The sequence below is a fragment of the Mastigoproctus giganteus genome, chromosome 5, assembly GCF_048544385.1.
Source record: "Mastigoproctus giganteus isolate SK-2022 chromosome 5, ASM4854438v1, whole genome shotgun sequence".
NCBI classification, from domain to species: domain Eukaryota; kingdom Metazoa; phylum Arthropoda; class Arachnida; order Uropygi; family Thelyphonidae; genus Mastigoproctus; species Mastigoproctus giganteus.
Window position 1 is genome coordinate 87,629,609 of NC_143579.1, and position 17,636 is coordinate 87,647,244.

The 17,636-nt window shown below is 37.1% G+C and overlaps 1 protein-coding gene across 1 annotated transcript in view; it reads right to left on the reverse strand.

The window, feature by feature from the left end:
* The window catches only part of LOC150085545 (kelch-like protein 5), a 380,377-nt gene extending 363,868 nt beyond the window's left edge, over window positions 1-16,509 (reverse strand). The window contains exon 1 of the mRNA XM_090373332.1: window positions 16,110-16,509. The gene's annotated coding sequence lies outside the window, so the exon portion shown is untranslated. The remainder of the gene's footprint in view (window positions 1-16,109) is intronic.
* Between the last annotated feature and the right edge of the window lie 1,127 nt (window positions 16,510-17,636).

A 17,636-nucleotide genomic window follows, 5' to 3' on the forward strand; every position in this document is an offset into this window, starting at 1 on the left:
AAATTACAATCTACAGAAATTCAAGTCTGATGTCAACAAGTATCTTCTTTCATCTTCTCAACCTTCAGCCCATGCACAATACTAAGTACTATAGGTTCTAATACCTCTTGTGCTTGGGGTTTTAATAGAAAAAAATAATTATAATTATACTTGTCGTTGTGGAAGTTAATAGCTTAAATAAATTCAAGGAGGAGACTGGACAAATTTTTAGAGGAAATGGATGTGTGAAACAGTTTTTTTTCTTGTTTTTTTTTTTTTGGCTGATGCTACATAAGCTTTCTTTCTTGCATTATATGCCTCTACTACTACTACTACTACTTCATATAAAGAATTTGACAAACTAACTGAATGTTTACATTCAATTGTTAACAGTTGTTGTTGCTGTTGGGGTTAAGGAGCATACGCAACTAATGCCATGTTGCTCCATGTAAATGTCTGTAAATTGATTGTGTTCTGAGATCCATTTCATGCTACCCTCACCTGAGACTAACTGAGCCACGTTGCGAAAAACACCCATAAAAATTAAAAATTCCTCCCATCATTGATGGCATTCAAACTCAGGTCTTTACCACCCGGTATGGGGAGGATGATGATTCTACCAACTGTGCTACACGAGATCTAATTGTTAACAGCCAGTGGCTATAATTTTTCTTAATTTTTAATGTTCATTGTGCATTTACTCTCTGCTAGAAACAAAGCGTTTAATCATGGAGTTAACAACTTGTAAAGGCCTTTTTGATGAAGAAACTGAGAAATTATTAGAGTATTTTGCATCTACATTCACACATGAGGAGTTATTAAGGTTTGAAAATGCCAGAAGGTTATCAAATTGTAGCAGGGTGCTTAATGATTTTGTAATAACTGAGAGCAAAGTGGAGGAGAAATTGTTGAAGTTAAACATAAGAAATGCACCTAGGATGGACGGAATCTATCCAGTTATATTAAAGGAGGCAGCAAAGGAAGTAAGCAAACCCTTTGCCATAATTATGAGAGCATCCTTGGACTCATGGGAGGTCCCCACAGACTGGAGATGTGCAAATGTGTCACCAATTCATAAAGGGGGATCGAAGAGTGACACAAGTGATTACAGACCAGTTAGTTTAACTTCTGTTCCGAGTAAAATAATGGAGTCACTGGTGAAAAAAAAGATGCATTGCAGGATCATCTAAACAAGACTGCAGCAATAATTCAGACACAGCATGTGTTTAAGGGAACGCCTTGTCTGACAAATTTGATAGGATATTATGATGTGGTTACAAAGGAACTGGATGCAAAAAAATAATTTTGATATCAAAGACTTGGATTTCAGGAAAGCTTTTGACACTGTTGCACGTGGAAGACTACTGTACAAATTGGAGCAGAATGGTATTGAGGGTAAGTTGCTACATTGGATAAAAGGATGGTTGAGTGGGAGAAGACAGAGGGTGGTAATCAATGGGTGCTGTTCTTCGTGGACTAACGTTTTTACTAGAGTCATACAGGGTTTGGTGTTGGGTACACTGTTGTTTTGTATATTTATCAATGATATTGATGAAGGCATATCAAGCTTTGTGTCGAAGTTTGCAGATGATACAAAGGTTGGCAGAGTTGTTAATGACAGTAATGGCAGTGTGCTACTGCAACAGTATCTAGAAAATTTGGGCAGATGGGCTGAGAAGTGGTAACTGAAATTTAACCTTGACAAATGCAAAGCACTGCATATGGGTAGAAGTAATCCCCAGAGAAACGTACCAACTGTGTGTGGTACTACACTTAATGTTGTTGTTATTTGGTTTTTAGAGAGCAATCCTTGCTGTGTTATGAAGTTATGTGACAGGACTAAAAAAAAAAAACATGAAAATCGCCTTTTTGCACGAATTACCAACTCAATGATATATAGGAATTTTGATAGCAGGGAAAAGGAGCTGATCGTCCCTCTGTATAAGGCAATGGTCAGACCACACCTTGAGTACTGCATACAGGTCTGGAGGCCTCATTTTAGGAAGGATGTAGATTTGCTTGAGCGTGTACAGTGAAGGGCAACAAGACTGGTGAGGGGAATGAAGGTATCCTCTTACCAAGAGAGGCTTAAGTTCTGCAAATTGCAGTGGCTGGAGACTAGGCACCTGCGTAGTGGTGCCTAGGCTCCATTTAGGTGTATAAGGCTTTGAATGGGTTGAGCACGATGAATTCTGATGGGATTCTTCCACTTTTTCAGATTACAAACCTAAGTGGGCATAAATTCAAATTAAGGAAAGACAGATGTAGAATGGATGTGCGGAAATTGCCGGAACAAACTTCCATCTGTCGTGGAAGTTGATAGGTTAAATAAATTTGAGGAGGAACTGGACAAACGTTCAGAGGGAATGGTTGTGTGAAATTTTTTTTTTTTTTTTTTTTTTTTGATTGATGCTGCATAAGCTCATATACTTGCTTTCTTGCATCACATGCCACCACTACTACTACTTTCTGATTAGGAATTTGATTTACTTTTGTTATATAGTGACGATGATATTATTTTAAATTCCAACAATATATCTTGTAGCAGTGATGAAGAAATTAATGATGACCTGTCATTCAATGCAAGTGCAGTAAATTGGAGATTGAGCAAGGTAAATGACGTTTTATTCATACATTTTCCCTTTGCTGTTTCAAACTGTGGATTTCATTCAAGTGCATGTATTCCAAAAATTGAACTTGAATAGTTTTAGCTGTTTTTTAGCGATTCTTTGTTTGAAGAAATTTGGAAGGAAACAAATAAATATTAGCATTAGCAGAGGCATATGATGTAATAAAGCAAGCTTATGCAGCATCAGCCAAAAAAAAAAAAAAAACCTTTCCCATTTCACCCATCCAGTCACTCCAAATGCTTGTCTAGTTCAGCCTTAAATTTGTCAATGAAACATATGCATGGAACTCTTTCAAATAAGCCAATGTACTTCCTGATTGTTCCATATGATGTGATTGGGTTTCGGTTTTAATAAACCAACTTTTTGGTGTGATTGTTAACATGAGACTAAATAAAAAAAACTTCTATAAAGGAATATTAGTCTGAAGAATGGACAGATAAAATCCCATTTTTCAAGAATCTTTTTAACAGGAAGACACATCTGCAGATATTTTAGATGCTGCATCTTTGCCCACCAACAAAATGGTACACATCAGGAATTCAAAGTCAGGGATCAAAAGTGAAGTATACTGTTAATTATCACAATGAAAAATTTCATGAACATTTTTTCCGGGCATTAAATGAAAATACTGTCGATTTTAAGGGTAGAATTTCATTTAAATGCCATAACCCTCAAAAGCCAACAAAGTGGAGTCTTCAACTGTATTTGTTTTATATGACTCATAAACAGGTTATGTCACAGCCACTGTGCCATATTTTGGAAAGGCAACTTCTGACTTGACAGTCTGATAAGGATTGACTTGACTTCACCTCAAGGATCATGCTTCATATCATCCAAAAACTTCTTCGAAGTGTTAAGGGTAATGGATTTCATTTGTTCACTGATTAATTTTACACTAGCATTCAACTAGAAGAAGAACTACATAAAACTGAATATACACCTAACAGGCACTGTTACGAGAAACAGGAACGGTTTACTGCTAGAGATGAAGATGACAGAAGAAAACTGAAAAACAGAGCTGGTTTCTAAAACGAGAAAAACGTTCAAAATAACTGTAATTATGCTTTCTACTTGCCATAATAACCAAACTGTGATCATAACAGGAAAAGTAAAAGGAATGGAAATAGCCAGTTGCTATTTGTGAATATACAGCTATTGCATATTCACAAATATATATACTCCCATAAAAAAAAATATGGGAGCAGTATATAGAGCTGACTATTACAGTGCAAGTTACCATTCACTCAGAATTAGATAGTTCTCCCTTATTGTACTCAGATGCATAGGAATTTTGGTATACAACTTAATTTAATATAATAAACCACATAGTATTTGTTCCAATTTACTCTATCAGTCTGATCATCCCCCACCCTGACCTCCTGTACCACCAATGGGTATTTGTGTAAATAAATAGTTTAAAATGTTCAATATGGCTGAGGAAATTATAAGCTTTCCATTACTCAAGCCCTAAGTAGAACAAACATGCTCATAAGGATTCTATGAGATACCTCATTTTTTTTTTTTTTTTTAAATTAAACTTAATTTTAGCTATACTCCAGATTTTGGGTACAAGTTGTCTCTGCACGGTGGGCGTGGTCTTAAACAGAGATATTGTACAGTCGAGTTCTATGATTGGGTGATTATTATGAATGCATTCTCTATCGTCTTAGTTAGGGTGTTTATCCCCTTCTTACCATTTTTATATGCGCCTCCGTAGCCAGGTGGGAAGGAGCTGCAGTGCGTAGTACACGCTTCTTGATTAGACCGGGGTTCGAGCACGTCACCACCAAATACGGAGGATGCGGAAAGGTCAGGGAATGACCACCGCATATCCCCGAGCAATATGGCCTTAGTTGCTAATGCTCCTAAAAACCAAATAACCATTTTTATAGCGAAAAGTGAGTTCCCTATTTAAAAACAGCCAGCGTTAAGGGATATTTTAACCAAAGATTATGCTGAGCCTTTGCTGTAGTTAGTCTTAGTTAGGCGGCTTACCCCCCCCCCGCCTTACAGCTGTTTTTGTAGCGGAAAACGAGTTCTCTATTTAAAAACAGCGGTAAGAGATATTTTAACAAAGATTAGTTTTTAAGCGACTTCAGGAGGGATTTAAGCAAAAAACAGTTATTTTCTCTTGTTTTAATTCCGTATTGCCGTTTCTCTTTATTAGACTTCAATGTATTATGATTGTTTTTGGTGTGTTACATGTGGGTGGGGAAAGCAGTGAACGGCACCTGTCAATCACTGTTTTGTTTCTGACCGTTAGTCGAAATATGGACTTGTTCCCATGATCTGGAGTTTTACCAGCTTTTTTACTGAATTGCTAAAAACAGTGTTCTATTAATTATAATTTGCTGAACTCGATTACAAAATATCGAACAAAAATAAAAGAAAGAAATCAAATCATAAAGAATAATAAAGAGAAATAAAAAATGTTTTATCATATTTTTTAAAAATTCCACAGTCACTTATCACCCAAACTGAAACACAGATGCTCACCTGATGTCCAGCATATGCCAAATAAACAGCCATGTATTTGCCAGCAATTTGGCTGTGTTTTCATTTAAAAAGCAAAACCAAAGAGCAGTCTATGGCAAGATTAGATAGTTCTCCCTTGGCATCTCACATTATTTTAAGGCAGTGATTTTCAACCTTTTTTTTTTAATAACGGCACCCCCTAAGTAATTTATTTTATTCTGCGGCACCTCTACTCAATTTTCTGCCTGTTAGATCCGATTCTCTGTGTCTGTCCGTGTGTGTGTGTGTGTGTATAAAATATTAAAAAATATATATGTTATATGATATTTATTACAATAATATGATTATAATTTTTTTTTTTTTTTTATGAAAACCCCAAACATGAAAAGGTATCAAAACCTATAGTACTTAGTACCGTGCATGGGTTGAAGGAGAAGTATGGGGGGAGGGGGATGCCGGAAACTTTGCTCTAGAGACTAAACATGGGTTTCACCACTTCAAGCCTCCAATAAGTAAAGTGGTGGTATTTCACCAGTTGATGAAAGTCATCTACCACCTTACATTTCATAATACAAATTATATATATATATATATATATATATATATATACATACACACACAGTATATAATTTTATTCTTTATACAGAGGTACTAAGTAAACATCAATTATAGATCACCACAAAATTAAAAAGATACTGTACATTTTTTTATAACGAAATAAACATATAAATTAAAAAATAACAAGTTTAAGTAACTTAAACCCAAATTACGTGGCACCCCTGGAATGTTGTTGAGGCACCCTGGTTGAAAACCACTGCAAGACTTAATGTATAGTGATATAGTTAGCCAAATAAACTATATTAATATTCATACGGTATAAGAATAGTCATTACAGAAACTTTATTACTCTTCTCACATATACTGTTGTTTTTTTTTTATTCACTTTTCTCTATATGTACAGGGGAGGCTACATAAATTGCATCACTGTAAATTTTCTTCCAAAACATGTATTATTACAATTGAAATAATTGTGTCTATAGCATCAAATTTGTTATATATTGATGTAAAATGATTATTTATTGTATTCATAAGAAAATAAATTAAAGAAAGACTACTGAGAATGTAGTAGTAGTAGTGGCATGTGATGCAAGAAAGTAAGCGTATGAGCTTATGCAGCATCAGCCAAAAAAAAAAAAAAAAAAAACACACCATTCTCTCCAAATTCCTGTCCAGTTCCTCCTTAAATTTATTTAACCTATCAACTTCCACAACGATAGATGGAAGTTTGTTCCAGCAATTAACCATCCGCTGGCTAAAGACAAATCACCGCACAATCTGTTCTACATCTGTCTTTCTTCAATTTGAATTTATGCCCCATTAGGTTTGTAATCTGAACAAGTGGAAGAATCCCATCAGAATTCAGCGTGCTCAACCCATTCAAGGCCTTGTACACCTCAATCAGATCACCTTGCAGGTGCCTAGTCTCCAGCCGCTGCAATTTGCAGAACTCAAGCCTCTCTTGGTAAGAGGATCCCTTCATTCTCCTCACCAATCTTGTTGCCCTTCTCTGTATACAATGTTAATTCACAAATAATTAGAGAAATACACTGTAGGCCATATGAATTCTTTTTCAATGTGACCAATGTTTGAAATTAACATTATATAAAGAAATGGAAAAAAAAATACCTGTGGCAAACAAATATGATTATTATACCTTTAGGTCTTATATATCAGATATTACTATTTTGTTGGCACATGAGCTTTAATTAGCATGTTGCAAATGTCTGGCACCGATTGTATCAGATCCTTGAAATAATCACTGCTTAATTCATGGTACCAGAGAGGAATAATAATGGTTTCTTGCAATGTTATCTTGCTTGATGGCTTTTTCGCAGTAATTTTCTGTTCCATAATTTCTGGAATAACTTCAACTAAAAATAAAAAAAAACTGATAAAAAGGCATGTCCGAAATAAATGAAAATAAGTATCGGATGGTTATAAAATAAGTTTCCCTATTCAGGAGACCCCAGTGTCAAAACGGTTAGAGATAGTGCTGTTAAAATTGGTGGGTATGTCATTTAGGGTACGGGAAAGCGATTTGTAAAAGAAAAAAAAATTTGTTCAAATTTCCACAACCAGGGGAGAAATTGGCACTGTAAACATGAGATGGATTACTTAACTTAGGGTTAGATTTTAATATCAGAACTTAGAAATCTAAGATATCTAAGATATTTTTCTATGTGCTTTCCTTCACTTGAGATGACATTCTGAAAACGGAGGACTGCTTGCGACAGTTTCACATAGAATCATATTGAGGATGTTGGCTACATCTTATTGAGGATGCTGTTTAATGCTTGCTTTCAAATTGAAAAGTGTCTGTATGCCACCACGGTAAACTCTATCTTTCAGGTATCCCCATAGCCACAAATCACAGGTATTGAGATCTTGATCGGGCTAGCCAGAACTGCAGAAAGTCTCTAGAAATGGTGCGTCATTTCTTAATGTTCAAAGGAGCAGTTCCTTCACTTGTCCACCAACGTGGTGAGGGGCACTATCTTGCATGAACACTACAGTCTCGTCTCCAAGCATTGCCCTTCTTGCAAAGCAGGAATAATCTGATCTCTTAAAAGAGCGCAGTACCGTGCACTAGTTACCGTACACCTTATGGGGCCATGAGGTGTAGACTCTTCAACAAAAATGGTCCGATTATAAACTCTGCTGTGAATCCACACCATACTGTAACATATCAACTTGGTAGTGGTCTTTCATGCACAGCAGATGGACGAGAAGTTCCCCATATTCAGCAGTTTTGTGCATTTATTTCACCCCATAAAGAGCGAAACGTGCCTCATCAGGCCACAAGATCATTCGAGCCCATGTATCATCAAGTTCCATACAAGACACAAATCGTAGAGCAAAGTCTATTTGTTGTTGCTGATCACAAGACTTTAGTCCTTCCACTATGTGAATCTTGTACGGGAAACAGCGTAAAATTATTTGAAGCACTTTATGTACAGTATTCCAAAGTTCAAGTCTCTTGACACACCTCTGGCACTACTGACTGGTAGTGTTTCGCATTCTGACCATTACCACCACCATTTCATCCACTACCTCCATTTCGATATGTGGTTGTCCCCTGCCTGGAATTACCTAACTCCCCAGTCACTTAAAATTTCTTTATTAGTTTTCAAAGCCTCCTGACATCAAGTTTTTTACACAAACCTTTAAGTTTCCGATACCCACACAGTGCTGCATTAGCGTTACTATTATTCTGGTAGAACACTTTTACTAAAAGAGCACATTCCTTTTTGGTAAGAGCCATAATGGTTACTGACGGTGGCGTTGACCTTTCTGCTTTTATCTAATAGGATGCCATTTGCATAAGCAGCAAGTTTTGAAGTAAATGACAACTTTTCCATATGTGCAGTGCCGTTTTTCCCCTGGTGGTGGAAATTAACTAATTTTTTTTTTTTCTACAAATCGCTTCCCCATACCCTAAATGACATACCTACCAATTTTCACAGCACTACCTCTAACCGTTTTGACACTAGGGTCTCCTGAATAGGGAAACTTATTTTATAACCACCCTTATTAGAAATTGTATTAAATGATTATGGAATGTTGAACTAATGGAGTAGGTATTGTAGTTGATAAGGAGTTAAAAGATGGAGTGTGTGAGGTTAACAGAAAGAGTGATAGGATTATGAGCATCAAACAGGAAGTGGGTGAACACTTGACCACAATGGTATGTGCGTATACCCCACAAGCAGGATGCAGGGAAGAAAAAAAAGGGCAGTTTTTGGATGGAAATGGATCAAGTGGTGGCAATATCTGAGAGAGAGAGAAGTTGATTGTTGGGGGCAATTTAAATGGACATTTAGAGAGAAAGAGAGAGGAAGGAAGAGTGTATGGAGGAAAGAAATAGAGAATGGGAGAGGATAGTAGAACACGCAGTGGCATTTGACATGGCAATAGTTAACACCTACTTTGAAAAGAAAGAAAGTCAGCTGATAACATAAAAGAGTGGGGAAAGGACAAGCCAGATTGACTATATCATGTGCCATAGGAGGCATCTAGAGGAAATGAGGAACCGCAACGTGATAAACGGAGAAAGTGTGTCTGCACAACACAGATTGCTTGTGGTCGATTGGGAGGTTGCAGCAGACAAAAGTAGGAAATATTCAAGACAGAGGGAGAAAAGGATAAAATGCTGGAGATTGAAAGAGGAGGGTTTGAGGAAGGAGATTAGGGAAAAGGTGCTAAAAGGAATAAAGTTACCGGAAGACATGCAAGAGTGGTGGAAGTTAAATAGTTGTATCATAAGGAAAGTTGGAGAAGAGTTGTTGAGGAAAACATCAGGAAAGGGGGTGCCGGACAGAAAGGAGGCTTGGTGGTGGAATGAGGAGGTGCAATCGGTGATAAAACAAAAAAAGGAGATAAAGAAAAGATGGGATTTAACAGGTAGCCAGGAAGATAAAGAAGCATATAAATTAGCAAATAAGGAGGCAAAAAGGGCTGTGGCAATAGCAAAGGCAGTAGACGAGGCAGAACTGGAAAGGAAAGATGGAGATAAGCAATTGTTGAGAATAGCCAAAGCGAGAGACAAGGTATCAAACGACTTCTCATCAGTAAAACAGATGAAAGATGAGAGGGGAATGGTTATACAGGACCAGGAGAAAGTTGAGGAAAGGGGGAAAGACTATTTTAAGAAGTTATTAAATGAGGAAAATCCAAGAGCATTATGCGAGGATGGAGAGACAAAAGATTAGTGGAAGGCATAAGCAAGAAAGAAGTGGAAAGCGCAGTCAGAAAAATGAAGAGGAGGAAAGCAGTAGGTGCTGACCAGATACCAGTAGAGGTATGTAGAAGTCAGGGGAAGAAAGGATCGATATCCTATGGGACTTTATGGAAAAACTGTGGCAGCAGGAGAGGATACCCGATTAGTGGAGGGAAAATATACTTGTGCCATTTTATAAAAGAAAGGGTGATGTGCAGGAATGTGGGAACTACAGGGAAATAAAGTTAATGTCTCATTCGATGAAGATCTGGAAAAGAATTATGAAAGGAAGGATAAGGCAGGAAACAGAAATAGGAGAGGAACAGTTTGGTTTCATGCTGGGAAGAGGAACAACAGATGCAGTCTTTGCTTTAAGGCAGGTGATGGAAAGATATAGGGAGATGCAAGTAGAGTTGCACATGGTGTTCATAGACCTGGAAAAAGCATATGATAGAGTGCCCAGACAAGAGATATGGAGATGCATGAGGGAGAAGGGTGCATCAGAAAAGTACATAAGGCTTTTGAAGGAAATGTACGAAGGAGCGGTGACTCAGGTTAAGAGTAGTGTAGGTATGACTCAGGGGTTCTCTGTAGAAATTGGACTGCATCCGGGATCAGCTCTCAGCCCATATCTGTTTGATCTGGTAATGGATGTGTTGGTGAGAGAAGTGAAGAGTAGAGCACCATGGAGTATGCTGTTCGCGGATGATATCGTACTGTGCAAACTATCTCAAGGAAAGGTAGAGAAGAAATTGGAGAAATGGAGGAAAGCGTCGGAAGAGAGAGAGAGAGAGGCATGAGGATAAGTATAACAAAGACAGAATATATGGTATTAAATGGAGAAGGTGAGAGCTCTATAAAACTGCAGGAGGAAAGGCTACCATCAGTTTCGAAATTTAAGTATCTGGGATCAAACGTTGAGAGGGATGGAGGACTGAATCCAGAAATACAGCATAGAGTGCAATGTGGATGGTTGAACTGGAGAAAGATGAGTGGGCTGCTGTGTGATAAGAAAGTAAATTGTAAAATGATGGGAAGAGTGTATAAAACTGTGGTTAGATCCGCATTGATGTACGGTGCTGAGACATGGGCGATTACAAAGGCCAAGGAGAAAAAAATGGAAGTGGCGGAGATGAGGATGCTAAGATGGATGTGTGGTGTGACGAGGAAGGACAGGATAAGAAACGACTACATCAGAGGTATGGTTAAGGTGGGGCCTCCGAGTAAAAAAATGCAAGAATCTAGGTTGAGGTGGCTTGGACATGCGGAATGTAGAAGTGAGGAGTATGTGGGGAAGAGGTGTGAAAAGTTGGAGGTGATAGGAAAGAGGGGGAGACCTAAGCTGAGATGGAAGGACACAGTGGCAGAGGATTTAAAAGATGGAGGATGGAGGAGAGAGGAAGCCCAGGATAGGGAGGAATGGAGGAAAAGAATTAAGGATGGAAATGTCAACCCCATATAAACATGGGAAGAAAGCAAAGATAAAGAAGAAGGAATGTTGAACTATCTTTAAATGATGTAGCAAGGCACAGATTCAGGTAAGAAAAAGCAATTTTTGAGTTCTTGCCTATCTAATGATGGGCAGAAGTCTTCTTTAAATTTTTGTGTAGTAGTTACCATTAACAGTACCATTTAAAATGTATTCTGCTCACTCCTTTGCTCATTATGCATCCCCAAACCATCTGGCCCAATGGAAACTTTACTGTTGATTGAATACAGACAAGATTATATGCTTCATTAGAATTAAGTAAATGCTACACCAAATGTAGCATTTCCCATCCAATCCATAGTGGTTAAATTTAGATTCATCAGAGAATTTTCCCATTAATAAATTGTTGAATTAGCATGATCTTTATTCCATGTTATTTAATGATTTTATACTCATGGATTTTGTCAATAAGGCCTTCTTACGAGGTCAATTACTTTCAGAACACTCATCGCAAGTCTTAGTTGGACAGTTTTTATCACTTGCATTTACTCCAATGTTCCTTCCACATAGAATTTAGGTTTATGGAAATTGCACAATGATCAGGCAGATAGAGAAGCTTCAAAGCTTGGGCTGGTGCTGCAGTAGTTTTTTGTTCCAGTCCAATCCACATTTTATTTTAGCATCTCCGGTCTTACATTCCTTTTTAAGTAACGTTGTCACAGTACTGTGGTTACAGAAAACTTTTGGAGCTATAGGTTGTCTTGAAAGGCCCTTCTTATTAACAACAATAATTATACTTTTCTTCCTTTAAGTTAACTGAGTGGATGTGATACTGTTGCTGAATAGTAAGTGAAGACAGAGAGCAGCTGATGGATACTTTTATAAACAAGATGATGAAATACTACTCTAATTAAATATAGCCAGTACTATGTTGAATCAGTTTTGTATCACAAGCACAGGCGAAAAAAATGAGTAGGAATGTGTTATAGGAGAAATGACTGTGATGTGTACAATGAACAACTATACAGAGAAATAGAGTGGACAAGTAAACCAGAATGTCTGTAATGGGAGAGTTTAAATTTCCAGATACTGACTGGAACTTGTGGGTTGGATTGGTAAGCATGTTAAAGCAGCATCAAGAGAGAGCAATACTCTTGATCCGATTATCAGCAGTGATTCTTCATACAAAAAGAATCTTCGGATAAAAGAACCACTAGGTGGCAATGATCACAGTGTATTGATATGGGATTTACTTAAAGATGTAACTACCATCAAGAGGAAAAGGGAAGGGTTTTTGCTTTTGTAAAGGAGAGTACAATGGCCTCAGACAGTTTTTAAATTCTATACAGTGTGACCAACTAATGATGCTACAAAAAACAAATTCTAAATGGAAAGCAATCAGGGAAATAAACACAGAAATTATTAGGCTTTTCACACCAACTAAGAAATAGTATTCAAGACTTAGACCTAAATAGATATCAGATGAACTACTGAGACACGTGGCAGAGAAGAAAAGTGCACAGGATGCATATAAATTATAATGTGACACAGAAGCCTATGGTACATATAAATTAGTCTGTAATCAAGTCACAAAGGAGGTTAGGCAAACTAATGCAGATTATGCAAAACACATGCTTTGCACGGACTGTCTAAAGCTAAAGATATTGCATTAAAAATATATTTAATCTATGAATTTTTTTTTTTTAATTACAAACTGTATGGAAAAATGAAATAACTGCTGGATTTATATTTTCCAATTTTAATGAATTTTGGAATGGCTTGACAAATTTTTAAAGGCCCATATATAAAATTTTTGGAAAATCTCTCCACTGAGATTCAAGTTTTTACATGCAGGCACACAGATAGACAGCCAGATGTAGTAAAGACAATGGGTGCATATGCATATATGTGCAAATGTGCCTAACAAGTTTGGTAATGCAAGCACTGCATTAGATTTCAGGTCATTCGAATTTTTTTCTTGAATTAACTGATTTTTTTTTTTTTTTTCGATTAAAGTTGAAAATTAACATAGTTTTCTTCACAAAACTTGAAAGTTCTTCAGTATGAATAATCAAGACATCCTCTAATACAATAGTATTCACCTGGAGGCATATGTATCCAGGGTGTGAAAGGTCTTTGGGGGGGGGGAGGAATACACTAGTGTATAACCACGGTGTCTTCTGCTACAATACCATTCTTCTGGTGCTACGTACATTCCCCTCAGGATACATAAGGTCTGTTTGTGGGGAGGAGGGGAATACACTAGCATATGAAATCAGATTTACTGAAAAATCATCCACAAATTTTTAGTATCTATATGATCAATTTATATGGGTTGATCATATGTTCAGCATAATTTGTCAGTCATAACTGACATTATAAACAGACCTTATCTGAAAGCTGAATTTTTTGGAGCATAAATTTCATATAAAACAAACAGAACAGGGGTAAACCAACCTCTGAGAAAACAAGGAGAACACTAATAAATAAGGGTGAATATGATTAAAATATGACATATTTCCACGCCCCCTGGGTCTGACACCTGGTGAGTATGAAGCTTGGCACACCCAGGGTCCTGAGCAGGATATCATTCTTCTTTCTTGTTCATTCTCACTCTCTCATTCCCTCCCCGCCCCCCTCTCTTGCTCTCGCTCTCTCAGGATAACTCAGAAAATATTTTTTGGCTGGTGCAGCAAAATTCTCCAGCTTCCTTGCACAATATGGCTCCTGCTAATAATAATAATAATAGCATTAGCATTAGTAGAGGCATATGATGCAAGAAAGCAAGATTATTCAGCATCAGCCAAAAAAAAAAAAAAAACCCTCTCCCATTTCACCCCTCCGTTCGTTCGAAATACCTGTCCAGTTGAGCTTTAAATTTGTTTAGGCTATCAACTTCAACAACAAGTGATGGAAGTCGGTTCCACCAACCAACCAACCACCCGCTGGCCAAAGGCAAATTTCCGCACATCTATCCGACATCCGTCCTTCCTCAAATTGAATTTATGCCCTCTGAGGTGATTATTCTGAGAAAGATGAAGAATCCCATTGGCATTGAGCATGCTCAAACCATTCAAAGCCTTATATACCTCTATCAGATCACCTCGCCGGTGCCTAGTCTCCAGACTCTGTAATTTGCAAAACTTAAGCCTTTCTTCGTAAGAGCAACCCTTTGTTCCATTTACTAATCTTGTTGCCCTTCTCTGTACCCGTTCCAGCAGCTCTACATCCTTCTTGAAATGAGGCCTCCAGACCTGTATACAGTACTCAAGATGTGGCCTAACCATTGCCTTATACAAGGGAATAATCACCTCCTTATCCCTGCTAGAAAAATTCCTGTATATCATTGACAAAACACCATGAGCTACTCTTGCAGCTCGTCTGCACTGCTCAGAGAACTTCATATCTGCCTGCACAATTACCCCCAGGTCCTTTTCATTCTCCACCACTGTCAGTGTAGTACCGCAGAGTTGATACATTGCTCTGGGGTTACTGTTACCCATATGTAGTACTTTACATTTGTCAATGTTAAACTTCATTTGCCACCTCTCAGCCCATCTGTTCAACCTTTCCAGATCCTGTTGCAGCAGCATAGCGTCAGTAGTGTCCTTAACGACCCTGCCAACCTTTGTATCATCTGCAAACTTAGACATTAAACTTGATATCCCATCATCAATATCATTCATAAACACCGAAAACAACAATGGACCCAACACTGAACCTTGAGGAACTCCACTAATAACATTAGTCCACGTTGAGCAGTGTCCATTGATTACCACTCTCTGTCTTCTGCCACTCAACCATCCCCTTATCCATAGCAGCAATTTGCCTCCAATGCCACACTGCTCCAATTTGTGCAGCAGTCTTCCATGTGCAACAGTATCAAAAGCCTTTCTAAGATCCAAATATATAATATCAAAGTTATTCCCTGCATCCAGTTCTTTTGTGACTACATCATAGTATCCAATCAAATTGGTCAGGCAAGACCTGCCCTTAACAAAACCATGCTGCGTCTGAGCTATAACTGAATTCTTGTCTAGATGATCCTGCAGTGCTTCTTTAACCAGTGCCTCCATTAATTTACCTGGAACAGAAGTTAAACTAACAGGTCTATAATTACTTGTGTCAGCCTTTGATCCTCCTTTGTGAATTGGGGTTACATTTGCACATCTCCAGTCTATGGGTACCTCCCCTGAGTCCAAAGAAGCTCTCATAATTATGGCTAGGGGTTTGCATACTTCCTTTGCTGCCTCCTTTAATATAACTGGATAGATCCCATCCACCCCAGGTGCCTTTTTTATGTTTAATGTTAATAATATCTACTACGCATTTTGCTTTGTTTACCCACTGAACTTGCATCACACAATGCTAAACATGGGAAAAGAAAAAGAATTACAAGAATTTTGAAAATAATCTGCTTACTCTTTCTACACCTGAAAATGAATAATAGAAAAAGATTATCTTTTTCATTTTTCACAATAAAAACTCAACTACATATTACGTCTATGGTCTATATAAGAACTCATATATATATAATTTATTTTGTTTACGTCAATCACAGCTCACTTAATTGTTCCAAAAATTTAAAAAATGTGTCAATGTATATTCATAAGCATTTGTTTGATCTTTTACATTAGCGACAGAGTGGGTGACAAGCAAGAAAGAAAATAAGTTATCACATTCTACACCGAGAGGCGGCTGAGCGGGAAGGATATCTGCATGCAAGTAAACAATTTCTTAAGTTTAAAATAGCGTCTTCCATTATCTTCGATTATGCTTTGCTGTTATAGCGAATTAAAAAAAGAAAAAACAATCATACCTTATCTCGAACGAAAGTTGATTTCATTTCGACAATGCAAAGTTCGTTTATTTCTGAATGATTTCAACATAAAATGTCTCGGAGCAATCAGTAAAACATTAATTAGTATTGCTAAATTAGTAGTAATACCACTAAAATTGATCATTACATTACATAAATAACCTGGCCAACATTATAATAGATATTTTAATTGGAACTCAGCACACAAGATAACAGAACACGTAAATGCATAGATTCAACTCAAAACAAGGTCTCAACCCACTGAGAAAGTAGGAGAGAGAAAGCATATGCATCACTTTGACAAACGCCATGGCCAAAACAAACATTGAACTGTATTCAGGTTATAGCCCTCTCGATCAACACACTGGTTACAATCCGTTTTCACCCCCAACTTGTTAAACGGTTCGAGTTAAAAAGTACGCGAATTTTTGAATGTTTTTCACACCGTGGCTGTGTTAGTGCGTCTCGGGTTAGTCGCATTTTTTTCGCCTGACTACAGTTATAACTGTTAGTCGGGGGTTAAAAAAAAAAAAAAAAAAAAACCGAATGGTCCTGTACTGTTTTTTCTTTGTAAATCCTGTAAATGCCGGGCCGAGTTAATTATTACGCAAATAACAAAACCTACCATCAGTAAGAAACGATCAAGTTTGGCTGATACACGCTGGCAAACAAATACAAAATAAATAAAAATTATATTCGGCTCAAGAATAAAACAAATGATTTCATTTAATTCGTTCAAATTTAGACAAGAAATAATCACAATAAAAATGAATAAAGGACACAAAAAAAACATAATGATAAATAAATATGAATAAAGGAAGAAAAAACTGCCAAATTACATGCCACATAAATTTTCTACCGCCTTCAAAAGGTGCTATTTTGGTTTCTATTCTTTCTATCAATTTTAATCTAAATTTAATTTTTATACTTATAATTTGTTATTACCCTTATTTACTTACATTTCTCATCAGAAAAAGAGAAAGGGTAGTGTTGCTGCTAAATATATATATACAGTTCAAAGAAAGTGCATCACCCCTAAAATTGTAATTGTCATCCGAATAACGTAAGTATAGCGCAAAATTATTATTATTATTATTATTATTATTATTATTATTAATAGCCATACGATGCAAGAAAGCTTGAGGCTTATGCTGCACCAGGAAAAAAAAAAAGCTCCCGAGTTACCCTGAGAGAGAGAGAGAGAGAGAGAGAGAGAGTTTTCTTACAGATTGCGTATAAATCTTACAGATTTATACGCAATCTGTATCAGATTTATACGCAATCAGATTTATACGCAATATGATCACCTATGCGTATAAATCTTACAGATTTATACGCATAGGTGATCACGTAATAGTGCATCATCTGTTACTTTCAGCTATATAAGCACGATCCACAAGAGTTGCAGTCATTCCATGATTGTGTCAGAATGGCCAGTTACGTGCAGTTGACGGCACCGAAGAAATAGTGCTATTGTTGCTTTACGTGAGGAAGGATGTTCTTCCCGTCATATTGCTTATACGACGG